This window comes from Gopherus flavomarginatus, chromosome 1 (assembly GCF_025201925.1).
Source record: "Gopherus flavomarginatus isolate rGopFla2 chromosome 1, rGopFla2.mat.asm, whole genome shotgun sequence".
Taxonomy (NCBI): Eukaryota; Metazoa; Chordata; order Testudines; family Testudinidae; genus Gopherus; species Gopherus flavomarginatus.
Window position 1 is genome coordinate 294,219,753 of NC_066617.1, and position 27,842 is coordinate 294,247,594.

Consider the following 27,842-nt stretch of genomic DNA (forward strand, 5'->3'; position numbering starts at 1 on the left):
CTGATCAATTAAGCCCACCTTAATTGATTAGTGTCATTATAGTTAGTATGGCAACACCCATTTTTTCATGTTCTCTGTGTATATATATCTTCCTGTTGTATTTTCCACTACAGGCATCCGATGAAGTTGGTTTTAGCCCATGAAAGCTTATGTCCAAATAAATTTGTCTCTAAGGTGCCACAAGTACTCCTCATTCTCTTTGGATTTGTTTCTTATAAGTAGACATATTATACAATATAAACTTTTCATAATTGCTGAGCTATTGTACAGAGAGACACACCTGACAATTATGTTCTAAATCCTAAAATATTCAACTTTGTATAGTCTTCTTGGTAGTCCATCGATCCGATGATGACAAATCTGTGCAGATCATCTATTGTTGGTCTCATGGTGTGCCCTCCGATGACTGTACTGTACTTTGTATAGTATTACTCGTTAAATACATATTTCTCCCCCCCCCAAAAAAAACAAAGGACAATATTCATGTAACCATACATTTTAATTATTTTTAATAAAACTGCTTTATATAAAGGATTTATATTAATATATGTGATTTAAAAAAACAAACAAACCTGTCAATAAAAACAGTTTAAATGTAAAACATTCCCCAATGATGATAATTGCTCAGATAGCATGGTAAGGATTTGCCAGACTGGATCAAACTGATGGCCTGTTTTGTTTGGTATCCTGTCAGTGGCTAGTATGAGATGCTTTGAAGGAGATATGGAATAAAATGCCATCGGGTAGTTTCTTCCTAGCTCCCATCAGTTAATGGTTGAAGCCTGATGGTTTATATCTCATATACTTTTTATGCTATCTAATCTAATTGTGGATGTTCTATTACCAATATAACTGTCTAATCCTGTTTTGAATCCTGCAGTTGACCCCAATGATATTCTTTCACATTGTGTTCCATGAGTTAATTATGGGTAGTTTAAAAACATTTCTTTTTATTTGTTTTAAATGTGTTGCCTTTCAATTTCCTGGAACATTTCTGTGTTCTTGTATTGTGAAAAAGGATAAATAGATGTGCCTGAATTGCCTTTTCTATACTCTCATTATTTATATACGTCTAATATGTCTCCTTTAAAGCTCCCTAAACTAAACAGTTCCACACTTTTCAAGTCTTCTCATACAGAAATTTTTGCACAGTCTGCTTCTGGGCCTTTTCTGTTACCGGGCCTTTTCTGTTACCATCTTCCATGAAATAAGGTGATCCAAAATGAATGCCATATTCTACATGATGCCATGCTAGCAATTTGTACAATGTTATTTTTTCAGTATTTCATTCTGGTTAATTATTTATATATTCTAATAATTTGGTTTTTGACCCCCTTTTCACACTGAGCAGAGATTGTACTAGCTTTCAGATTAGTGTTTTCTTATGTGCTTTTTATTTATTTTATTTCTGATACTGTTTATTTAAAACTGAAGTACATATTTAGTAAAGGATAGCCAATGTGATTTTCTTCTCTTTTTTTTTAAACATGCATTAAATTTGTGCTGCAGCTCCGCCTCCTCTGTTAGAGATCAATAATAAAACCATGATATACCGGTTGCACTGTAGCATTTTCTTATAAATCAAACCCAAAGTACCTCTCTATACTCCTAGAAATGGTATGGGTACATTATTTAAAATCAAAGTAGATAAAAACTAAAATGGAACTTTATAAATATTTCCAAAATATACTTAAAAAACTGTCTTGATGTGTAAAGAAAAACTAAACACAAAATTGATTTTTAGAATAAAGCTTGTTCAGCTACATATTTTAAAGATCTGATCCCGCAAGTTACTTTAGAACCATTGGATGCTAATGCTAATGCTTGCAGATCACAGGATCAACCTCACCAGACATTTAACATCTTCTGGAATAAACTTCTGCAAATGAAAAAACAAAAAACAAATCACAACTCCTCAGTCCGTATAGATCAGAGTAAATCATGTTCAGCATCATCAATCATTTGTGATTGACTGATATGCTGAACATGACTTGTCCAGGTCTGCTCTGGCCAATTCATCATGGTCAGCATTGTGTGGCATGGTGCCACCTAACTTATCTTTTCATTATCTTTATTCAAACACAATAACATTCTCTAGTTAAGGCAAGTCCTAGGAGACTTCCTGATAAGATTAAATGAAGCATAATTTTTCTATCTTGGGAAGAAGGTTTCTTGCAAAATACCATTGGTATCACAACCTTTTACACAAATATTGTTTACTTGGCCTGCTAGTAGAAGATTTATGACCAAATAGACACTCTTATCCTCCCAAAGGTGCACATGAGATCTCTACTGTATATTCTTTTCTGTTTTAAGTACCAGATAGTTAGTGTGGGCCATATAATCAGTTGCTTGAAAAATAACAGGAACTGTATTAACAAAAGGACTTGCCAAACCAATTGTATAAGGTAAAATCATTAGAAAACAGGGCCAAAAAGGAAGAAATATGTTTTAATCAACAGGCTATTTTTACCTGTGAATTGAAGTGTGAATTCATTTTACTGGATACGGTACAGAACTTATTAGCCTAATCCCAGTTAAGCAAAACTCTTTAATGGAAGTTTCATTATGTCTTTCCAGGATGTACTATGACTTTCCATTAAGGTTCTGCTGCAGATCAGCTTACCCAAGGTCAACAAGCATGACTTCACTGCACTCTGGGATGCTCATGCACAGATCATATCCTGTGCTGTGGAGCTGGTTGCATTCCCCAAGACTAGCTAGCATATCTTCATTGTGTTTCATACGCAGAGTGAGGGAGAGGAGGCACCAACCTGTGATTCACCCTGCAGACTCAGAGAGTCTTAGAGAAACTTGCAAACAGGATCCTTTTTACAGCACTCATGACATAAGGGATACAGGGAACAGGCTCTGCACAAGAGCTGGTCAATCTTGGGAAGCTGGCTAGCATGTTCTAAAATTCAGGAGACCTGAGTCAGCAGGCAGTAAAATTTGCATTCCAGGTTTAAGGAATCCAGAGCACAGACTTCAAAGCCTTCCTGGCTGGCAACCCAAACCTTTCCAAAACACTGATTCTTTGACTGCTTAGGGTGACCCCCAGGATATTCAGATAATGTGTCTTGCTCTATTTAAGATTCCTGCAGTGCAGTGACAGATTTACATGTGCATTTATAAGGAAATCTCATTTTGTTCCTACAAAAACTTGTCATATGGTCTTTAGAAGGATTTTTTGCAGCTGTATATACATGGAGTTCTTTTCTGCCAATGATATATACCATACACATAATTCTTATCACCATTAACAAGAGTGACACATATAATAATGACAGAATAGGCCCTTAAATAGGCACAAATTTATGATGCTGATGAAAATTGTCATAGATAACCTAGCAACTGGTTCTTGTTCTAAAACAATGACTATAATCTTAAGAAAAAAAAGTCTATCTCAGATGTTCCTCTTTAAGTTTTCTCCCTTCCATTCTTCATTGTAAATATCTTGTGCACTTGCCAGTGTTCTCCTTCAATGAAGAACAAGGCTGAAATATGTCACAAATCATACCTAGCTGCCAGAGAAATTCAAATTGCTGTAAGCAAAAGTGCCAAGGGAGCTCTTACAGCGTTGCTGAAGCCATAATGCAACGTTCAAAACGAGATCATTGCATCATCATCTCCTTCTGAATGTGACTCCCTTTGTGTGTTGGTGTTTTGCTTGTCAGAGGGAGAAGAAGAGAAGGGATCATCAGTTTAGCACAATCCGTTGTTCTTCAATCAGTAAAATTATTAAAAAACAAAACTACCTGCTTTTACACAGAATATTTCAAAGGCTCTTGAGCTTTTCTCTGCCCCTTAATCTCCCAAATATAAAACCTTTTTATTGAAAATATTCCGTTTTGTCAACCCAGAGAAGCTAGTTACTTTAAATACTCTCTAATCCTATAAGGTTGAAGAAATTAAATATAAAATAAGAATATTTATTTTTCAATGTACACATCATATCCATCTTAAATCTCTAGGCGCACAATAGATATTTTAAATACAGTGTATCTAGTTCTTTATCACTTATACCAGTTTTACATCAGTGTAATTCTATGGAAGTCAATGGAGTTACTCCTGATTTACAATAGCATAAGTGAAAGGAGAATCAGGCCTACAAGTTTCAAACCACATCTAAATTAACTCAGTATCAAGTTCTATCAGATCAAGGATGTAAAATTGATTTCTAGAGTTGAGTGCCCTGCTACCAGCCTATATACAAATTTAGGACTATCCCAGCTGATCTCAACTGTCAGAATGTAACACACAGGACACAAGCTGTAAAAGACTTCAAAGACTAAAAGAACACCCGAGTTGTACCTGGACATGAATTAGCCATTGAAGTTTGTGGAGTTTAGATTAATATTCTCTATATAAGAAGTACCTCATGCACTAGCAGCCATAACTAATCATAAACTCCGTATCTGACAGGAAATGATTGCACCGGTGATAAAAATTACTCTTGGGTACTGATGCTATCCGGACAACTGATAGGATCCCATGACTGCAAACCTTTGTGACAAAAGGCAGACGTATGCCTCCATTCAAAAAGAGAGCTATTTACATCGTCTCATCTTGCTGTTGTTCCAAGAAGCCACTTAGAATCACTTCTGTCTTATCCAAAGTATATTTCAAACAACTAGCTTGCGCCTGTGATCCAGTCTTAGGCAGAGATAGGAGAATCAAACAGTGGTACCCAGTAGGTCAAATAAAAGACAGACATGGAGTAGTGTGTGCTCAGCATACTGCTGTGGTCTCACATTTCAAAACATGCTGCCTCCTCTAGTGACCTCACATTCACATTAAATGGGGCTATGACAGAGTAGAGACCTGCAACAATCTGCATTGCCTTTCCTGTGATTCTTATATAACATGCAATATTACCTTCTTAGTCCTCTCAGAGAAAAAAAAAGGAAATGCTCAAGCATTCCCTATCTGAAATAAATTCATAGTCATTATATCAGAGCAGCTAAATGAGCTAAAAATATCAGACTAAAACTTAATAGTTAGATTCTGTAACTCAGATGTTTACACCATCCATTCTGAGATGGTGTAAACAGATTTTGCATGTTCATCTGTTCACACCAGCTGAGGATCAATCCCTTAGTGTTTGTCCATCACCAGGAGAAAACCATCAACCAATGAAACTAGCACGCTCTCCATACCTATTGAGCCTCAAATTAACTGAAAGAAAAGGAGATCTGAGAACTGCAGGGGCAAAAGCCTGCCTCCAATTAAGTCAATGGGAGTTTTGCCATTGACTTCAGTGAGGCCAGGATTTCATAGGCAGCAGGTTTAAAACAAATAAAAGCAAGTTCTTCATGCAGTGCACAGTCAACTTGTGGAACTCCTTACCTGAGGAGATTGTGAAGGCTAGGACTCTAACAGCATTTAAAAGAGAACTGGATAAATTCATGGTGGTTAAGTCCATAAATGGCTATTAGCCAGGACAGGTAAGGAATGGTGTCCCTAGCCTCTGTTTGTCAGAGGATGGAGATGGATGGCAGGAGAGAGATCACTTGATCATTGCCTGTTAAGTTCACTCCCTCTGGGGCACCTGGCATTTGCCACTGTCGGTAGACAGGATACTGGGCTAGATGGACCTTTAGTCTGACCCGGTACGGCCGTTCTTATGTTCACCCTCAGTTTTGCCAGAGTTGCCATGCTCTCAATTTCTAAGTAATCATCACTAAGACATGAAGGCTCATGACAGATCATTGAGAATGTCATCATCAAGAGATGGTTTCTTCAGCATGGTCCTCAGAGTTGCTTGAATTTTGCTCACATCTTGCTCTTCTGAAACAAGATACTGACATTCTCCACCAGTAACAGACTCAGTATGTGTTGCCTTTTACCATGCAAGAACAGCATGTGTTGAAATCTCTATTTGTAGTCTTAATATCTCAGAAACTTTCACAGTCTTTGTGAACAAAATTGCCTGTAGCTTAAGTGGAGGAGACATTGCATTTATCCATTCCCTTCCCTGATTTAGATCTGCCATCATAGAGGCACTCAGTGTCATCCGAACCAGAGCAATTTCAGCTGCACAGCAGACTTAAAATTCACAGTAAGAAATATTTAATTCTATATCCAAGCGAATACAACACAGATTCAGTGTGTCAGAACAGTGAGAGTTATTGGATGAAAAGGTAGCTGTAGCCATAAGATTTTTTATTTTGACAAGGCCTTCCCACTGGAATAAATTGCCTAGGGAGGTTGTGGAATCTCTATTATTGGAGATTTTTTAAGAGCAGGTTAGACAAACACCTGTCAGGGATGGTTTAGATCAGGGTTGGTTCATGGCTTGGTTCATGGCTTGTTCAGGGTAAGCTCCTGGCGGGCCGCGAGATGCTTTGTTTACTTGAGCATCTGCAGGTACGGCCGCTCACAGCTCCCAGTGGTTGAGGTTTGCCATTCCCGGCCACTGGGAGCTGCAGGCAGCTGTACCTGCGGACACTCAGGTAAACAAAGCGTCTTACGGCTCACCAGGGGCTTACCCTGAACAAGCCACAAACCAAGTTTGGGAACCCCTGGTTTAGATAACACTTAGGCCTGCCATGAGTGCAGGGGACAGGACTAGATGACCTCTCGAGGTCCCTTCCAGGCCTACAATTCTGTAATTCACTCATAGAGGCTGTACATAATTATTCCGTATAATTATACCTAATTTTGTAGAAGACCGATGCAATTGAAACTTGACTGGAGAGGGAGAAAATAAGATAGTCCTACTTGGACGGTGTTTCAATGTTTTAATATCTATAGTTGATGTATAGTGATTGACATTCTTGAATACATAGAGAGACAGATTAGATTGTTTGACTGAATTCAGAATCCAATTTCCATCAACCTAGTCTCCTTCATTCCTGTTTCATTGGTTTCACTTCAAGTAAGTACTATAGCAATGTAGCCTGTGATTATGATGCAAGAATTAAAGGACATTTAGGTCCACCATACATTAACTGAAGGCAGAAAATTATTAAAATACCTTAAAAGACCATCAGTAGCACTCATCAGCTGAAAAGCATTCTTCATCAGAAAGAACTGAAAAGAGATCTTTCAGTTTCAGAGGTGGGCCATTTAAATTTGTCCTTTATCTGAATAGAAAAAAAGGTGAGCCTCAACTTATGCAGAGGTTTCGGCTGTTCACCTTCTATATATTCTAAATGTTCACACCTTACCAGATTGCATCTAACTGCCTTGCCTTTGAGCTTTGTGCAGGAAATGCATCGTATACCTTTTTAATTGGAAAAATGCTAAAACAGGGTAGAAATAGCCGATAGAGGTTTCTGGGTTTTTTCAATATCAAGTAGATCAGTTACTTGGTGCTTTGTTCAATGTTTTTTGAGAAATATAATCCAACTTTCATCAATTTATTTGTCAAAATAAACAATATTAGCTTAATGAATTGCTGCAAACATTTCTTTACACATACGTTTTAAAATATGCTCTTCAGAGCTGTTGTCTAAATATGACTGATGTGTATTTCACTTATTATTCAAAGATCCCCAAACCCTCTCTGAATGATATATGCCTATATATGGGTCAGTTTAGCCAGTTCTTGGGCAAAAGGCAATAAATACTTAAAAGCATGCTGTAGCAGGATAGGACAGAAGATTAACAGTACTATATTCTACTGAAACTGCATCAGGAATTTAGGTAGTCAGAATGCAATTATGCATTTGGAATATGGCCAGGACATATGGGTTAACACATGTACCCCTGTGAAAACTGCCATGGGATATTTAATGACTGCAAGTTGTCAGAATTCCATTTTACATTTCATCTGAAAGACAGTACCAGGAGAAGCGCAACGACCCCTAGCACCATGCTGGAACACTTATTCCGTATGGACTCGGAGGGGATGAGTATTACCTAAAGAATCACCACCACACCTTCCTACAGCAACTGGATTTTTTTTTAAAGTATTTTATCAAAGCACTGACCAAGTCCAACACTGCTGAGCTAATGCAGTATGACAAGATCACAACCCAAAGTTGACTGGAAGTAGAATTACAAGTGCCAGAAGTATTTCAATGTAAGATACTTAACAGTGTAAGATATTGTAACCGTTGGGGTTGTTACCCTTGCCATCTTTTAAGGGGCTTATCTGAATGTAAGGGTCTAACTAATTAAAAATGCCATAAAATAAAGTGGCAATAACTTTTAGCAAGATAAAGCATTGAGATTGTGCTTTACATTAACATATACTGGTATGGGAAATAGAATTAGAAGTTAAGAAAATGCATCTTAACAGTAGTTTATTCTGGGATCATGAGGAACTTTGTAAGGTTTATACACTTTAGATCTATTATCTATTTTTCTGTCAATCTGTACCCTACTTCAGTGGTACACATCACTGTAGTATCTGAGTGTGACAATAGGGCATAAAGACCTGGTCTGAGAGTTTTATTACTGAAATTATGTAAACTATTTCACAATATTAACTATATTGAGATTGTCAGAAATGCCCATTATAATAGGAGATTAAATATGCTTCTCCTGTCAACTGTTAAGGCTTCTTTCTGAGTTTTCCTATGTATCTCAGCCTCTAAGGACTCATCTTTTATTGATAGACCTACTCTAGTCAGGGCCACTAGCTCTTGGATTTTGCCATCCTAAGTGAAGTCCTCAATGGGAGAAGTTCTCTAAAGTTTGGAGAGCTAGCACACCCCATGTTAGTAATAAGGCCTGCTATTGGTCTGCTGGTCAGGAACCATGTGTTCTTGACAGGGTCATTGACAGCTTGCATAGCTTCTTGAGTAGATATATCTTGTTCTTCCACTGTAAAGTTTTCTACAATTTTTGTCTAGTGGAACATCAGTGCCAGTCACCTTTTCATTTGTGACTTTTTGATCTCTTGGTAAAGTGAGGTTTGGTAACTGTTTTCCGTAATTGCCTCAAGTTGATGTTGCTAGTATATATGTTTAAAATAAATGCATAATGAGATTGTCTGCCCTAGAAATTTTGTTTTTATTTTTAATATCCATGACAAGAAACTCACAGTAAAGATTAAAGTAGATAATGATGTAGCTGAACACTGTTTGGTGCAGAAGCCATGAAACTACAGAGTGAACAGTTTGTTTGTTTTTTTTAAAGAAAAGGGCTCAGATTAATATGGAGTCTTTCCTGCCCTGTGCATTTATTTCAATTAAGTACGAAAGAAACTATCATCCCCATTTTCTTTGAAAAATGTATAAAAGAATAATTGCAACCCTCTTAAAGTGATTCTTGTGTTGTTTCTAATCACATCCACATAATTGTTGTTGGAACACAATTTTACTACCATCTCGAGGCTTTAAAAGACAAATCTGAATGCTTAATCCTTCAAAATTCTAAAACCAGAGGTGGTCATGTAGGATAATGACTATGCAGTTCTCATAATACATACATACTGAGAGCTTGTTATGCAAAATTGGTAACTATGTTGCCATCTCTTACTGGCAAATACTTTTGGAAGGGACAAAATTTGAGTGGTCCAGGTGTGAATGATGGTTATAGTATATCTGCACCTAATAATCTAAGTTTATCTATAACTGAAAATGCAAGGAGGTATCTTACTTGAAATTAAGATCACATCCCTCAGTCTAAATATAAATAAAGAAAGAATTTAACATTTTAAAAACACACGTAACTGTAAAATATAATCTAAAGCTTTGACACACTTGTGCCAATGAAAAAAAGTTACAGTTTTGGTATGCTTCATTAACTGTTTGCATACAAGACAAAAGTGCTTTCTTATGAAGTGTAAAACCAACTTGGGACCAATTTTCCACAACATAAATTCAGCATTCTTTCCATCTCTTGATATCTTTAGATTCAAACAGTCAGGCAGGTTTTATGTCTATCTTTTATCAATAATTATTTTTAAACCCACTATTTTAGATTCTTCAAACAAATAAAACAAACTCACAGTTTATTTCATGCTGTGATAATTGGTATTAAAGATCTATCACTTTTTAGAGTATTGTGATAAGTAACAAACAGCACTCCAAAATGTTTTACACTTGTACATAAGTACTCAATTCATTGAAATACTATATAATCATAGCCATGATGTCTCATGACTAGGGAGATTCTGTTGATATGAGTAACCTTTTAAAAATTGAATTTAAAACTTATCTTTTTGATTTATCCTTACTAGAATTCTACTATAGTTGCACAGGTTGCTTATGTATTTTAGCTTACTATAACATGCCTTTAGATATATTGTGCAAAGGCCAATAAATATATATAGGTGATCAATCAATACAACGTAATCAATGTTCATAATCTGTCTTTGGTAAACTGTGTTATGACTCAGTTCAGTCAAAGCTTTCTGGACTGTGTATATACCTTTATTATCAAGTGGTGTACTATGTGCTTGATTATAGCATACTTTGTTTTCGACAGTTACTCTACCAAAATGGTTTGAGTTATTCTCTAGCCTCCTTCTTAGCGTGATAAGAAAGTAGATTACATATGTTTAATGTATTAGGATATATGAAGGGATAACAGATACAGGAATTATATTGGATTGCAAGGCTTGCCAGTTATTCTGAATCACCCTGAACATTTGTATGGACATTTTGTAGAGTAAATTGATAAAAGGAAGGGATATACTGAAGTTTCTTACCCAGTCCCATTGCCCATGGATTACTGTTTCATTTCCAGATTGACTGTAATGAATTTGTACCTGGATTTAAATAATTTGCAGTAGCCTAATAAACCTTATATTACGCTGATGATAATTTATAGGAAAAGTCATTGGTGGCTCCCTCACTCAAGTCTTTCCACAGATATACAAAGCCTAAAATGTAGCATAATATTCTTCCACTGTGCCCACGTGGACAGGTTGCAGAGAGAACACTCTCTAGCTGTTAAATCCCTCATAATGAAAGCCAAACTCCCTCCTAACTGCCTCAGCCATCAGTTCATTACCTTGATTGGTGATAAGTGTTAATCACCTGTGCTTCTGCCAGCTCCTAATACTGGTGTCCTTTCATTGGCCAAGATGCAATTCTTAGTTATTGGCAGTCTTCCTCTCATTATTGATGGGACAAGACGGCTTTCAGTTGCCTTAACATATAAATGAAAGTGTTACCCAGTCTCTCTAGGAGGAGAAGCATGTGATGAGAGCTGACATGTGACATGATCAGATGCTTTTCTGGGCTAGAGCTAGTAAGAGATGGTTGTGGTGCTTTCCCACCACCTCTTTGCAACCGCAGGTGCACAACAGTGTTCTCCCACCTATATATTTTTAATATGAGCTATTTTGCAGTTTTGCCATTTCTTGTCTAATGAATCTGCCAGTGTCCTTGCTAGTGGGAAAGGCACACATCCCACCTGAAAACAGCAGAGGTTTGCTGCCCTACAGTGACGTTGAAAATCAGCTCCAAATTACTAATAGATCACAAATCTGCAGTGAGATTATGGGCTCAGGCCTTTCCCCCAACTGCCCCCCCTCCAGCCTCTCCTCACCCTAAGGTCCTAGAACACTCTGTATGTTTATTATCAATGTCATCTGTGTGTAAGGGGACTGGTGGTATTATTTTCCCCTAATTCCAAATTAGGCCTGGTAGCCTCATTCTCTAGTCTCAAGAGAGGATGGCTTACCCAGCCCCCTCATTGCAGGGTAATTTTGAGGAGGCTAGAGGATAAGAACCATTGATACCTATTTTCCCAAATCCAAAGTGTCTTTGTGGGGACAAGAAGATCTTGCCCTACTTCCATAATAGGACAATAGCATGGGTAAATATATGGGGCTTGGTTTGCATTCCTTTGCTGACAGCTCCATTGCACATCTATATTGAGCCTGGTCCTAAAATCCATCTCCCCGTCTGTCGATCATCTGAGGACAAACTCATCTCTCTCCCCCACTACCAGAATTTCTAGACATCCTGCTTCCCATAACATCATGCCCTGTAATCTAATTGTAACATATGGAATAGGGAAGAGAACATGCAGATCCCTGAACAGCAATGCAACTTCTGACAATTTGGACCTATATATGCAGAAAAAAGACTTAAGCATATTTTATGTTTAGGAAAAACTTTCTGAGTTTTAAACACAGATGGAAGGGACATATTTGGAAGTATCTCACAGGCATAGCATACAACAAAAAGCAGAAGATCTTGGCATGATGATATTCTTCAATTTCATCTATAACGCAGGAACAGCAGGATGGGTACTTTGTCACTAAATTAAATATTGGCAAAGACCTTCTATACAGTAGATGAATCATAATCCTTTTAGGAAAATAGAAGCAGTTTGGCTGCATTGTTTACTCCATAGTATTTTCATTTTTAAGGCCTGTTTTTTCTAAAACTTGCTTATTCACACTGACTTCGCACTGTTTGTGTGACCATTGATGGGAATTAGAAAAAAAGTATTTTTCAAGGCCTGCACAATAAATTACCAACAGATCTCTTTCTTCTGATCTTTTTAAACACATTTAAAATATGTTCCAATGTATAAACAGATGGACAGTGTACAAGCTTAGAACTTGATAAGCTGATGGGTAAACAGAAAGAAGAAAAGCTAAGCTAAATACCGGAATTGGAAGCAAGTTTAGTATCATTAGCTAATATTATATATCCCACCCTGCAAATGGTACCAAGGTAGATTCACATATTTATTATGTATTGAAAAATCAGTGTGGAACACAGCGATTCTGGGATCAGCAGAGTATGTGATTGGATCTTATTGACAATGCTTCTCTGTTTGACTTTTGTTTTAAAAAGATTTGCATGTTTAAGCTATCATGATCAGATATTGTTTTCAAATGCTGTCTTCAGTCCTTTGCTATGTGTGCATTAAGCATAGGGACTGTTAGCACGTCTGAAGTAACATCTGCTCTGTCTTTTTGTTGTTGGGTTCATGGTATAATTAGCTCTATATTTCACCAAATACAATTTTGCTCCCATGGCGGATGAAGCAGCATGAAGAAAACATAAATAATTGCAGATTAGAGAAACAGAAGGCAAAGTGGGTGTAGGTGGCTTTGATGAAAAAAGGGGTTAAGGAGAATAGAAGGTCAGCTCATTATAGGAAGTGATGCTTAAATTACACATGAATATACTACACTTTCTCGTATACAGAAAAATATAGAGATGTTTTTACTCTTACTAGTTTTATCAAAGGGGAAGATATACTTAAAATTGATTCTTTCCCCTAGGTTATGTATATTTACCATGCATTGTTTGATGCAAAAAATAGATATCTAGAATAAATGTTCAAAAGATAGGACTTTTGATGATCTTAACATTCTGAGTATAGAGCACACTTTTATTGACAAGTGTTGTTAAGATGCTGTAAATATCAGAGAGGATTAATGTCACCCTCATAGTTTCTAGATGAGCATCATGATATCCAGGAAGATTCCTGTTACCTAATAGTCTGCTCTCGCCAATGTGTTCCCAAAAAGTTATTCATTTTCATAGCTGCATGTGCAACAATATTTTCCTACACAGGGAGGAAAATTAGCACTAAGTAGATAGTAGAATGAAAAGATTTCACCAAGTGTTCTTGTCATGTTTAAGCCAAAACAAAGACAGCATTCCAGACTTCTGCTTATGTTATCGTACACAGGTATAAATTCTGCTTTTAAAGATTTTTGTTTACCTTCCACAATCTTCAAAATTCATATAGTAGTACTGATGTAACTGTGATGTGAATTACTAATATTGATATAGTGATGTGATATAATGTACTTTTAATTATTGTTTGCTGTTCTATCTAAATAGGTACAATTTATGAGAAAAGAGAGAGAAGAGAATACATGATGGTATGGGTTGGTATAAAGGCTTTATCAGCATTACTTATGAGTGATAATTCTGTGGGTCGGTGATCCAGGCTTCCCACATTCATGCCAAAACTCCTTTGATTTTACAGTATCATATACTGTATTCTTCTTGCTCTGTCTCACATTTATAAAATACACGCAAAATAATGCAATATTAAAGTTGAAATATCAAGTAATCTAAAGTCAGGAAATTCTAAACCTTAAGGTTTCACCCGTGACAAAAGGTCAAACCAACATTGCAAGAACATTCACTTTGGAATTTAATGAATATATGAATGCTTGCTTCCTCAACATTAATGTAGTATTAGTGCTAGTAGTGTGCATCTATTTTCCCTGGATTTTCTAAAGAAAATAGGAAAAGAGCCCACTGACCTTGTAAATTCCTTGAAACACAGCTGTTTAGCTTTCGCAGTTTACAAATTGTACAGGCTTTACCTGCAGAAAAGCTTGTAAGGTCCTTGTACAGAGTTAATGGGCTTCTGGTGCCACAAAGGTGCTACAAGTCTGGTGATAAACAGTTTGCTGCACTTACAAGCCCCATCACTCTTTTTTTTCCTGAACCCTCTTCAGCTCAATATCTCTTCTTTCTTTAGCAGATGAGTTTGGAAGTTCCTATAATCAATTATCTGCACAGTTAATTACCTGCATATATATGTCCTTCACATTTATTTTTAGGTGTACACCCCACAGAGTAATGAAATTTTCTGTGGCACATTGAATAGCCTTGCCATTTTATGCCAAAATTAAAAAAAAAACAACTTCAAAAGGCCTATTTATGAACCAAGTAAAATATTTCAAAATTAATCCATTGCTGAGTCCTCTCTTCCCCCTCTCCTAACTAGAAAAATAAGAATAACCCCCCAAGTTTTAATACCGGAGAACTTTTTATTTTTTCACCGATGCCTAAACAGCTGAAGGGATTTTGTTGTAACTTTCACAAAATGAAAAATATTCTGCTGTAAGCGGAAACCAAATATAGGAAACGTCAGCCTAAAAGCTAAATGTTTCAGAAAGTGATGTTCATGTGAAAAACAGAAAGTTAAAACAGAAATTATTTTGCTATTTTAGCTATAGTTGTCTCAAGTGCCAGTATGTTTGTGTAAGCAGTTTTGTTAGTATTAACTATTTCTGATATCCTAACAATATTGTTCATTATAATCTTCACTGTATACTATAGAACCAATCAGCAGGCTGGCTCTAGTGGTACAGAAAATGTAATTTTCCTCTTCTTTTGCTTTCAGATGACAAACGATAAATCATGTGTTGAAGAGATAATAAAGCACCAACTGGGTGCTGGTTTAATTCATATCAGGGGAGATCTTCAGTACTTTTCTAAAACAATGTAATTAGAGAAGGAGTTCTTTTATGGGGAAAAACTAGAGAGATTATTTTTGTATGTCTCTGCTGTTCTTACAGGTGTTAATCAAAGTAGGGTAAAAGAGGTTAAAGGCTGAAAAAATTATATTCTAGTTCCATTTTACATCTGAGACATACAAGTCATAAATCAACTACAGCAATTACAAAACACATAAAGAAAAATCCCGAAAGCAACAAGAATTTAGACATAAATAACTTCATTGTATTGGTGAAGGCTACAGTTGTTTAGAGGGAAAGAAAAATATAAAGAACCATAACAAATGAAGGAAAATAATGTCTGGAAGGGATGAGGAAATGTTTCTTTAGTAAAGGAGATGTACAGAAAAAAAAATTGCATCTACTCCTGGGTTCCCAGATTGATTTTGCATTTTACTACAAAACTCCAGAGCTAAGGCACCCGTAATAGATCACTTACTTATTCCTGACAGTCGTCAAAGTTACACTGAGACACTGATGTGGATGTCTGCTGTTCTTGAGGATCATGGATATGTGTATTCCGCTTGGGTGATGCTGAGTAATAGGGGTGTAATCACTAGTTCTCCCTTCTTAGGCAATATGGGCTGCAGGAAGCCGCGACCAGCACATCCCTTGGCCCACACTGCTTCCTGCAGCCCCCATTGGCCTGGGACGGCAAATCATGGCCAGTGGGAACCACGAGTGGCTGAACCTGCCAATGCGGCAGGTAAACAAATAGGCCCGGCCCTTCGAGCCATGTGCCAAAGGTTGCCGATCCCTGTATTAAGTGATCATTTGTGGTGCTAAGAAATTGCTTCCCTAAATCTTGTCCGAGTATGATTTATAACTAACTAATTTATATGGGAGTTGTTGAGGTTACTTATTATTACTGATTTTAGAGACAGGTTAGGTGCCTCCGGTCGCCTTTAATACTGTGCCCTCATATTTTTTCCTCAGCTAGTGTTATTTGTATTCTTATGACTTGGGATTGTGTCCATTCAAATTCTTCTTTATGTTCCTAGTCACTCAGAAATTTTGCGTCATTATATTCCATGGACTCTTTCAGGTATAAGATTACTATACTACCAGTTCTGCCCTTTCTGCATAGTTTATAAACAAGGATTACATGACTCCATTTCATCATGTTTCTGAACTACCTGTTGTGTCAAAGCTATATTTCACTGCCAGGAAATCTATATGACTATATTAGTAATTTAGGCTTTTCACATTAGCATCTAGCTGTTTATAGTTTTATCTTTGACCATCTACTTACTTTTATTATCTATTTTGTCTGGTTGTATGTTATTTTTCTGGAATATATCTCTATGATCTCAGCCTGTTCCTCCTCCTGTTCAGCTCTGATTTCCATCCAGTCCGTGCCAAGAAATAGTTACCTTTGGTTTACTGACTTCCTTAGTAGATACCTGACCTGACTACTTTTCAGCACCTGTCAGTTTTCTCCCAGCACTTAGTTTAAATAATTCCCTCAACACTTTCTCATTGGCTGTTCCTGCCATCTGGTTTTGTTTTAATTAAAGTGGATCCCATTCCTTAAGTATAGGCACAGTCTTCCTCAAAAGATTCTTTAATGGTTAATAAATTTCAGTCACTTTTCTTTATGAGCTCAGCTCATCTACAAATTGAGAAACTATAGGTAAGTCACTGACCAGTTCTAATGGTCAATACATATCTATCTCTAATTCATTACATCCGTATTCCCATCTCTTGAAGAAATCTCTTTAGTCAACTAAAGACTAATCAGCCTCCTCTACTTCTGGTGGAAGGTGGGTGCCACGTAGAGATGTTTTTTTTCTTCCATACATTCCACCTTGGCTCCTTTTTTATCAAGGCTTCTTTAACTGGAGGATTAGGGCAGTGAGCTGTGGATTAATTTGCAATGTCTTTTTAATGCTGCTCTATAAAATCTATGTCTCTTTGCTCCTCCAGTTCAGTATCTTTGACCTCTAGATGAAGTACTTAAAATCTGATGACCATGAGTTGTTTGCAACAGGTGCCTATATAAACCACTTGGCTGCAAGAAATATATTCTGCAATCTATGTAATAAGATGAATAACCCCAGCTGAATAATTCTACCTTGATTGGTCATATTGGGAATTTTAGCTTGCGACTAGGTCCTAAATTGACCTTGGTTTTGTCTTTGAGTTGTTGGCTGAGGTTTTTATTTATTTATGTATTTAATTGTGTTTGTTTTAGCTCACTAACAGCTAATTGGGCAGCCAACTTTCCTCTTTGTCAAACTCCCAGTGCTCATTTTGTCACTGCTTACTCTTGCTCTCTCTCTCTGTTGGCTCTCTCAGTTTGTGGATGGAGAGGAGTATATCCCCTCTAGCATGAAATAAAGCCTCAGCCATTTCAAGATGGCTGTTGGAGACAAAATATAGAAGGATTTGGCAGATGGCTTCTAATTACTTGAGATATGCCAAAGTGCTGAAAGGATTTTTTGTGTCTCCAAACCTCAGGGTAACTGTACCTGACAACTTGTGAGTGGCATGTTTATTAAAATACCCATGTCAACATTTATTTAATCTACAATCCCTGCTTCCATGGGCTTTATCTTAGATAATTGTCTGCAATATGAATGATGCTTCCTGGTGTATTGTCTTGATGCAATGATGAAAATAGTGCACTCTAGTGGTTCTTGAAAAAAGACACTAAACTCTTTTAGTGGAATGTGGAAATTAAAGTAAAAAAATATATTCAAAGTTGTTTTATCAAAAAAAGGGTGGAGGGAATCTCCTTAAACATGCCCTTTTTGCATTTTCCTGTTGTGATATATCATCTGAACTAGACACCTCTTCTGGTTATGTTGGCAGAATGTGGAATTTTGTCTTTTTAATTGCCTTTAACATAAAGTCTATTAGTATGTTATTGTTCAGAAGCAGAATTGAAAAAGACAAATGCAGATTTGTTAGTTGCATGAAGTTTTGGAGAAAGGAATAAATCATGATCACCTTATTCACACGGTTAGTCCCATCAAGGTTACAATCTGCCCTAAGCAGAGTGCAGCATGGAATTGCATCTGCCCCAGGAGCAGCCTGGGAAGAAGATTGTGACCCGAAGCTATGCTGGCCGATGCTTTGAGGGAGTGGGTGGGGCTGGGGTCTACTCAGTTGCTGCTGCCTCTCATTGACCTCTGAATGAGAAGGGAGACATAGTGGCTCTGTGGAGCCTGCTGTCCCTTGCGTGCCTTAATCTGTGGTGTGGTTAGCCCATTCAAAAGAGTATATTCTCTTACTCCCATGAGAAGGTTCATAGGGCTAGTTGTGATCTAGCCACATGTGAGTAAGGAGACCAGAATTTGGCACAAAGAGAGGAATACAAAGTTGCATACAGAATGTCTGTCTCTCATGTATGTCATAGTGATTTGCATACATATGAATCTGTTTGCATGATATTTTATTTATTGATTCTAGTGAAATTACAGTTCTGTTTGATAATAGGCAAAAAGTAGTTTTCTGCACACTACCAAGGAAAAAAGTAAATGCAGCCATCTCTTAGTCTTAAAGCTCCATCCAGGATATTCTGATCTTCCTCAAATAATGAATTCTTCCTTTCTTTCTTCCTTTTGGTGATATTGTCTTTAATAATAGCCATGGTTGTACATCTTTCTTTCCCCAAGTTGACTCCAAATATGTTGTTAAGCAATAGGAAGCCAGCACCTCCCAGAGCCACTGACTTAAACCATCCCAAACTCCTACTAGTGAAGTTGCGTGCTTTTTGGAATGTTTTACCCATTCCATTCAGAGCTGACACTGACTTGCAATTTCAAGTACATATTCCAGCTATCTTGGGATATGAATTCTGTGGCAGAGAAACCTAGCTGGCTCACCTTAAACTATCTCTCTATGCTGCCCAAAAAGCATGTTAATGGTATATATGCAGTGTGCAGGCTTTCCCATTTTACTAGAAGTCCCACTTCAGCCCTTCAACTTTCCAGATGAGAGAACATGTGCCTTAAATCCAGGATTCACAATAGTGTGTTGGTCAATCAGTCAGGTAGAGATTTCTCTGAGAGTGATAAACTTTTGTTTTGTCTCCTATAAGACAAAACTTTTGTCTCTTAAAAGATATTTGACATAGTTAATGTTATCAGTGACATTGTAAAAGCCTTTATTGTATTCCATGTAAATCAAACAGAATGAAACCCCAATACTAAACAGTATTGGAATTCATTTTTCTTCCTATTATTATTTTAAACTGAAAAAAAAACTTTTTTTCATAAAATGCATTATGCCCAATTTTGCATTTAAAAAGAATATAGATTTCCATGTTATGACGGAACATTTCAACTTTTAGTTAGAGACAAATGTTACAAATGACATTTGATGCAATTGAAAGTTGTAGTTAATTTTCCTTTGTGGAACAATATAAAATTATTATTGCTTAAACATGTTAGAGGAAACTTAGTGTTGTACATTAGGCAAGCAAAACCATACAAAGAGGTTTATAGACTGAGAGACTTGTTTTCCTTTTGTGGTCTGCCTTTTCAAGCCTGTTAAGTGTTGCAATATGGTGGTCTTATTTGACAACCGTAACAGAAACAAACCATTCCTCACTCATGCTTTCAGAGGCATCAGATCATTTTATCTTATGCACAATTTTAAAAATTAATATACAGCATTTTATGTTGTTCAGAAAATCTCTCTTTATATATGAAAGAATTATGGTGTCCCCACTGTATCTCTATGATATTAGTCTGTGTACTCAGAATGCTGGGACTGAATAGTATAAGAATGCTCTGATTATATGTACATTGAGAATAATACATTTTCTTCAAAGTTAAAATCCTAAGAAAATGCATGAAATAATGTGAATACAATTAATTTAACTTCTGATGTACAGAATTGAGGAATGTTATTAATATATTGCTATAATCACAGAAGGTCTATTGCAAATATGATAAAAGTTTATAATTGCTCTTTCACAAGTTTACAGTTACTGTATTACAAGCTTGTGCTTTGGATTTAGTAATTTATTCACAAAACCTTATGGTTGTGTGAAATCCTGGTAATGAGCACACAGCTGGCCTAACTGGGTTTTTTCACTCAGTAATATAAGTAACCCCAAAATTTCATAGCTAGTGTGAACTGCGGTGAGATTTACTTTCCTTGGGAGGTCCTATGAACAAGGAACTCCGTATCACCTAAGCCCCACTTAAGACTTTGTTTAAGGGTTTGAGAAGCATAGTGGGGGCCTTGGGCCCAGCACATAGCTCCCCACTACAGGATAAAGTTGAGAAAGTAACAGTAGACTGTTGCACTCTTTTACATGGGTTCTTGTTTGGTATATAGATGCAGTACATGGACTTGCTTGTCAATCCTACACCATCCCCTTAGCTTACTCACAATCCTCATCCTTGTGTTCCTGCAGACCAAGCTTGACCCAGGTGTGCAAAGAGTACTCAATGTGTACCCTCTGTGTGGCCAGCTCCCATAGTGGTTCAGCTATGTTCTGGACCTTTTATACTTTTATGAAGTGGAGGCAGGGAACGGAAGGCAGGTTTCTCCCTACTGCTAAATAGGCAGCCAGCAGAGAAATTTTAAATAATATTTCCTAAATACAATGTCTCATTAGCTTAGTTCTGTAATAGAACTTGGTCTGGGAGAGGGAGGAGCCTCTTGAGCTGACAGCCACCACCTCCCAAACAATTATGGGAACCCCATCACTTCTAGTGATGAGACACAGGAACCACCCCTAACCACTCAGGGCACAGTTGTTCCCTGTGTTGGGCACTCCTGTGCTGGCTACCCATAGTGCAAGTTTCACTGGGGGTGCAGAGCAGCCTCTGCAGATCACTACTTTTCTTCCTACTTGAGTAAGAGGCAGCACATAGTTGCATTGGGGAGGGGAGTAGGTAGAGACTTGATTACAGGTGCAGCACACTAGCCAGAACATTCAAACTGGTGTAGTGGACAAGGTAATCTGTGCCAGGTATAGGGCTGGTGCAGATTAATTCCTCCTGAAGTTAAAAGGCAAACTGGGGATCATATTGTAACTCTCTGCATCCCCAGGTGTGCTCCTGGATAATGCAGTTATGTGTTGCCTCTTACTCTAGGCTTATGGTAAAACCACAATCTAAACCTCAGTTACCAAAGTCCTCAGATATTTTGGTGAGGACCACAATGTGAATACGAAGATACGTAAATCAGGCTTTGGATGGACAAGACTCTCAGCCATTGTTTACAGTCAGGTTACAGTGGAGCGGGATTTTGTGACCTGTTACACCCTCATCTGAGCAGAGATAGACTGGTCGAGTATAGGATGATATTGGATGCAACCGGAGCAGCCAGCTTATTTACATGAAGTGTACAATCCATCCTTCAAGCAGATCTGCAATTCCCTCTGTGGAGCTGGGAGCTAATACACAGCAGAGTGCGCTTTTTCCTGGCTTGATCACATTATTCTTCAACTGGCATATTGGCATATTTGATTGCATATGCCCTAAAAGATGATGTATATTTTAGTTGGGGTAGAAACCCCAGTGTTTGTTTTAATATTAATTTACACCTTTAGGATACATCTACACTTTAAAAAAAAAAAAACAAACCCACAACGATGTGTCTCAGAGCCTGGATCAACTGACTCAGGCATGGGGGGTATGGGGGGGGGCTTGTGCTCTCGGGCTAAAAACAGCAGTGTAGACATTCCCACTTGGGTTGGACCCTGAGCTCTAGCCTCTGAGAGTCATCTGCTACACTGCTATTTTTAGCCCTTTAGCATGAGCCTGAGTCAGTTAACCCGGGCTCTGAAACTTTTAGTTGTAAATGTGTACATGTAATGCTCCTAGAAAAAAATACAAAGTGTATATGGCTAGGAAAACCTTTTCTTTTGAATTGTTAAGCCAGTTTTATATTGTTTAAATTCACCATCACAATATATTTTTCCCATTTCCTTTTTTTATTTCCAAGTTTGTGGTGGTATTTGGAGATAGCCTGTATATCTTTATATTACAACATAAAGTCAGGACTGTCTGTTAGTCTTGGGGTTTTTTGCATGTAAGCCTCTTAGGCAGAGACTATGCCTTCTCTTGTGTTTGTACAATGTCTATGGGAATTATCAGAAACGAATAGTAATATATTATCAGATGATTTGTAGATCATGAGAGTGGACATACATTTTATTGTTTTTAAAATTGGTTAGAGGATAGAAGTAAGTGTCTGAATTATATTTAAGCAGTTTCCCCAAATATAGTTCCCCCATCCTGCAATTTACTTGTATGCATATGCCAATGGGATAGTGTCTGATCATGCAGAGTAACTGGCAGGATCAGGGCTAGAGAGAGAAGGATGGAGAGTGATTCAACTTCATTTCATACTTGAACAGTAAATAGGTAAATGACTTCACCTCATTTCAGAAATATTTTGTTTGCTGTACTATAGTCAGTTGGAGTGACAAATATCTTCATACTTTATCTTAGTAATAATAATAATTAATAATAATTAATAAATAAAACATGCAGCATATGATTAAATGTAAAAAAGTATTATGTAATCCAAGTAATTAAATTTTCCTGTCCATTCACTGATTAGTTATGCTTACAACTAAAAAGTAGGTTTAAAATTTTCAAAATATATGCTTTGCATGCACTAAATCTATGACTTATAAAAACATTATCAATATTTTCTAATTAATATTGTCTCTTTTCCTTAAGCTGTTATAAGGATACTTAATGCACAGCCTAAAATTAGAGTTGACAATTGCAAATACAAACCAACCAACATAGTAATAAAATCAATACTTACATTTCCCTTGGGGCCACTATTTACTGTTTGCAGTGCCATTCCCTTAATGGAATGGCAGCTCTGTTTGCGGAAACCTTGTAACTACCATTTTTATGTTTTAACTAAAAGCAGCTTTCCTGAAGTAGCATGATAAAAAAAATTCTTCAGTTACTATCAAAAAATTCCTGAAAACATTTTGTAGCTAATTTTAACATGGGCTAGAAAGAAACATCTTTTTAGAATAAACACAAATGAATTTCTGCGGATGAAATATTTGTGTTGGTAACGTCAATACGTTCTTTCCAGTTTCATTATGACAGACATTTACCTTCATATTTAAACATCTTAGCAATAAACTTTTAGTTTCATCTGTTTATTTCAGATATTCTCTAATTGCTTAAGTTTATTTCATCCTGAAGATGAGGTCTGCAATGTACCATAAAGAAATCTTGCAGTTTATTTGATCTAGCAAACGGAAATCATAGATGAAACTATAATCTTCAAGATGTGTCATCACAGCTCTTGTGCACATGTGGTTCAAGTCTTTTGACTCAATGCTTCTCCCATTGAATTTTTTCCATTAACAATGGGGATTTGCATTCAGATGTAAATGGACAATGACTATCATTTCATTTTGTTTTGTTACAGAAAGTCTAATCTATTGAACGTTGTTTTGTGTACACAGTGCTCTGTGTATTCACACAGTGTGTGTAATATCTACATCAGGGGTTGGCAACCTTTCAGAAGTGGTGTGCCGAGTCTTCATTTATTCACTCTAATTTAAGGCTTTGCGTGCCAGTTATACATTTTGACGTTTTTAGAAGGTCCCTTTCTTTCCATTATATATGTCTATAATATATAACTAAATTATTGTTGTATGTAAAGTAAATAAGGTTTTTTAAATGTTTAAGAAGCTTCATTTAAAATTAAATTAAAGTGCAGAGCCCCCCAGACTGGTGGCCAGGACCCAGGCAAAGTGAGTGCCACTGAAAATCAGTTTGTGTGCCGCCTTCGGCATACGTGCCATAGGTTGCCTACCCCGATCTACATAGTGATATCTTTCAGAAATGCAATATAAAGCTGTACTTGCACTGTAATTGCACAATATATTTCTGTACTCATGTCGAGTAGAACTTTTCTTCCAAAATATCCCATTGTAGTCAATAGACTTTAGAGGCAGAAACCACTGTACATATATAAATGTTACTATACACACACCGTATGAATACTAGAGAGTCATCCTGTGGGAAAGATGACATTTCATAGTTTTTCTTGTTCCAAATCAGGACAAAAAGATGACATTTTTAAGTATTTTGTGGAATGGAAATTGTGAAATATTCATGGTAGGAAGCATCTTAATGACCTTATCAAAATACATTATTTTTATAATGTTTAAACAATTTATTTTGATAATGCTAAACATTGTAAAACACAAAATAGTAAATATAATAGACAAATACAAAATATTGTATATAATAAGTTGCAATTAAACATAAATGTAAAAAAAAAATCATTCCAATTTCAAATTATTTCAGAACTTTTTCATTGGTGTTCCTATTTTCCATATAATTTTTTTCAACCAACTCAGATTAATACTATGATCTACACATTGGTGGAGCTGGTGATGACAAGTACAGTAGATTTAATGCTTTGTCAGCTGTAATTATTTGCCACACTTTTATTATTTGGGTTGAAATATCAATGCTTCTTTTCTGCCTCAGACTGACTTTTTTTTTTTTGAAAGTTTCAGCCAAAAATGGTCCAGCCATCTCAAAAAAACAAATGTAGGGGGTGGGGTGGGGTGAGGTGGATAGTTTGGCAATGTTAAAGATGTTTTCCAGCCATTTTTAAAAAAAAAGTCTAGTGCCTCAATGCTTTGAAGGAGAAAATTGAAAATTGGTTTGAAGATGATCTAGAAATAAGAGGGGTGCCTTTTGCTGTGCACCTGATAATTTATCTAAATTTGGCTCAAATATAAGCCTCAGAAAATTGCATTTGTACATGCTCAGTAAAAGCTTGTTTAGAAGCTTGCTGTTGAAATCTCCATTCTATTTGAATTAAGCATGCTCCAGTCCTACATGTTCCAGAGCTCCTTCATGCCTACTGTACTAAGCATGCTTCCTGCCGCCACTGACCTTTTAGATTAGAGGTAGGAAGGAGTACTGGGTTGGAAGCTGTGAGTTTTAGTCTTAGCTCCACTGGTGACTGAGCTTAATAACTGTCTGTACTTTGTAGCCCTCAATGTTGAACAAAGCCTCATACCCCTACTTTAGGTGGAAGGCAAATGTAATTCCCCTGCGTTTTACAGATGTGGTAAATGAGAGATTGTGCAATGTCACTTCTGGCAAAGCTGGAACTAGATGTTATGTGCCAGATTCTGTTCTGTGCCTTGCAGTATAAAAGATGCAGCTGACAAAAGATAGGAAAGGTGGCTTTAAACTTCCTTTCCACCTTACAAATGTTGGGCTGTTCTGGAATAATTTAGAGCATCCTCCAAGGATACTCTCATTTATAGCAACCTTACAAAACTACCTTGGATGTGCTTCTGCAATGTACAGAAAAGCCCTGGATATTCTTCCTTTTGCCCTCAATATAGCACTTGGTTACATACACTAGTCCCACTATGCTTCCCCTTGCGAGAAATTCACCTAGGGCTGCTCTGACTTCTTTTGGCCTCTCTATTCTACTCCAGTGGCATACAAGGGCCACAGTAGGGGCTAGAATTTGATTTTATGTTCTAATATGGTTGACTCTGTCATCCAGTTAGTTACACTGCCTTTCTAAATAAATGTTTGTGTTTGTCTGTGCTTTCTGTAACTAATAGATCATGCTCCCCAAGAAACAGAACCCAAAAATCCTGATTGTCACTTTTGTACTCCAACTGACAATGTGTGTGTTGCATCCCACACCAGTGGCTGGTCTACATAGAGGATAACAGCCCACTAGTGCTATGCTCACTTGTGGTTAAAACACTTGAATGAGTCCTAGGAGAGCTTCTTGCTATTCCTGGCGCTGCTATGGATTTTCTGTGGGATGTTGGGCAAGACGATTAAAATGCATATGCGCAAGAGAGCAATCTGGATATTTGCTTTCTTTTGCATGCCTGAATTTGCAATATGTTTCTTCTTTTTAACTTAGATATTTTATATGCCATACCACCTCTCCCATTCCACTCCCCAAATCCTGCAGATTTTACTTTTTTAGGATGGAATGTAACTCCTAGGCAAATCAGCACCAACTTTCTGTTCATTTGTATGGGAGCTGGATCAAATCCATCATCAGAAAAACTGTCACTGACTTTTGAATTTGGCCTAGTATAATTTAAAACCACATAGTTTTATAATTAGTTTACAGAAATCAAATGACTGTGAGGCATCAACAATGTTTGTTTTCATTAGTATTTGGTCAAAGTAATTGTGGGAACAGATGCTAGTCCTATTCAGGGAAACATGTTTTGAAACAGGATATTGAAAATAAAGTCCATAGGACAACAAAAGTCACTTTCCATCATGATGTCAGCATTTATGTGCTGAGATAAAGCAGAGCTCTTTTCATGATAAAGATAAATTCATATCCAAATCTTTAATAACAAACAAAACTGTTGTTAGCTTTTCACATTGCAGTCAGAGAGCCTCTTTGTAACTTGTCTTGAAGACTTGATTGTTAGGAACGAAAGTTATGTTCTGTACAAAAATTAATCACTCAAGTTATTACATATGGTGTACTCTGTATTCCAGACTCAGGCTTTATATTGAACACTTTGAACAGTCCCTGCTGTACCTACAAAATGCTGTAATTGATACAGAATCATTGCTATACAACAGCTGCAATAACAAGGTGCTGCTGCCTTTACTTTAATCTACCTTTCTTTCTGCCAGTTTATTATGTTTTGAATTTATTCTTTTGTAGATCTGTGTGCTATCTTTCTTATGGAAATTAATCTTTTTAGAAGATTTGTATTCTCATTTTCAAACACTAATACATTCATTCAAGTAGCCCATTATTCAGAACCAGCTGGCTTTTTATCTAGTGATATTTACTTCAAAAAGCCAAGTTAAATGGTATCAGAGATTAATTCTCAGGGCACAGAAAGCTTTTTTAGAGAAAAAGAGATTTGGTAATTATTAAGAATATCACAATAAAATCACAGGACATGTCAAAAATGTGTTATGTAATCTATCATTATAGGAAACTTCAAAAAAAGTTAATTCAGTGAATCAAATATGATATGTGGGATCAGTATATGATTTTTTTCAGTCTAATATTGAATAATGATAAAGATGCTATGATTTTTAGTTATTTTCTTCTGCACAGTAAGCACCGAAACTTCAAAAAGGGCATTATCCACTACAATTTCTTACATAAATCAAACTTGAAATAAGGCACATTTTACCATTCAATTTAGGATCCCACTGAGACAATAATGTTGCAAGCTGTGCATTTTGCAAAGTAATATAGCAATGTCTAGTTTGCATTTTTGAAAAACCAAATTAATCACACTTTATTGAATATGTTGAAGCAAACCTAAAATTCATCTATTATTAAAAATAACTAGTGCAACAAACACAAACTATATTTTATACATAAAGGAAAAACTCATTTATTCATTAGGATAAAACATTTGGAGTTTGCATTTTGTAACTATGAAAGAAATTACATTTGCTATCTGTACTCCTTTTTTGAATTTTTAAAGCATTCTGTTCAGAACAGGCTGCTTGAAAAATGTTCAAATACTTTAACATGGTGTCAGTCTTGAAGGCTGCTTAGGGAATCTGTGGAAATCAGGAGAGAACTGAATTTTAAACTTTGCACAATATAGTAGATTCAAGTAAATAATAAACCATTTACCAAATATATCTTTTGTGAAAATTAGAAAATGTAGCCAATAATTAATTAATTTAGGAATAATAAAATAGGTTCACAATAATCTGCACACTGTGTTGGGTCAGTGACTCTGTGTTGAGACAGGGCTGTGTGTCTTGGCACTAAGCAG

At 36.6% G+C, this 27,842-nt stretch overlaps 1 protein-coding gene across 3 annotated transcripts in view; it reads left to right on the top strand.

Moving 5' to 3' along the window:
- Window positions 1-27,842, top strand: part of DACH1 (dachshund family transcription factor 1) — a 465,786-nt gene that overhangs the window by 269,284 nt on the left and 168,660 nt on the right. The gene's annotated exons all lie outside the window — the stretch shown is intronic.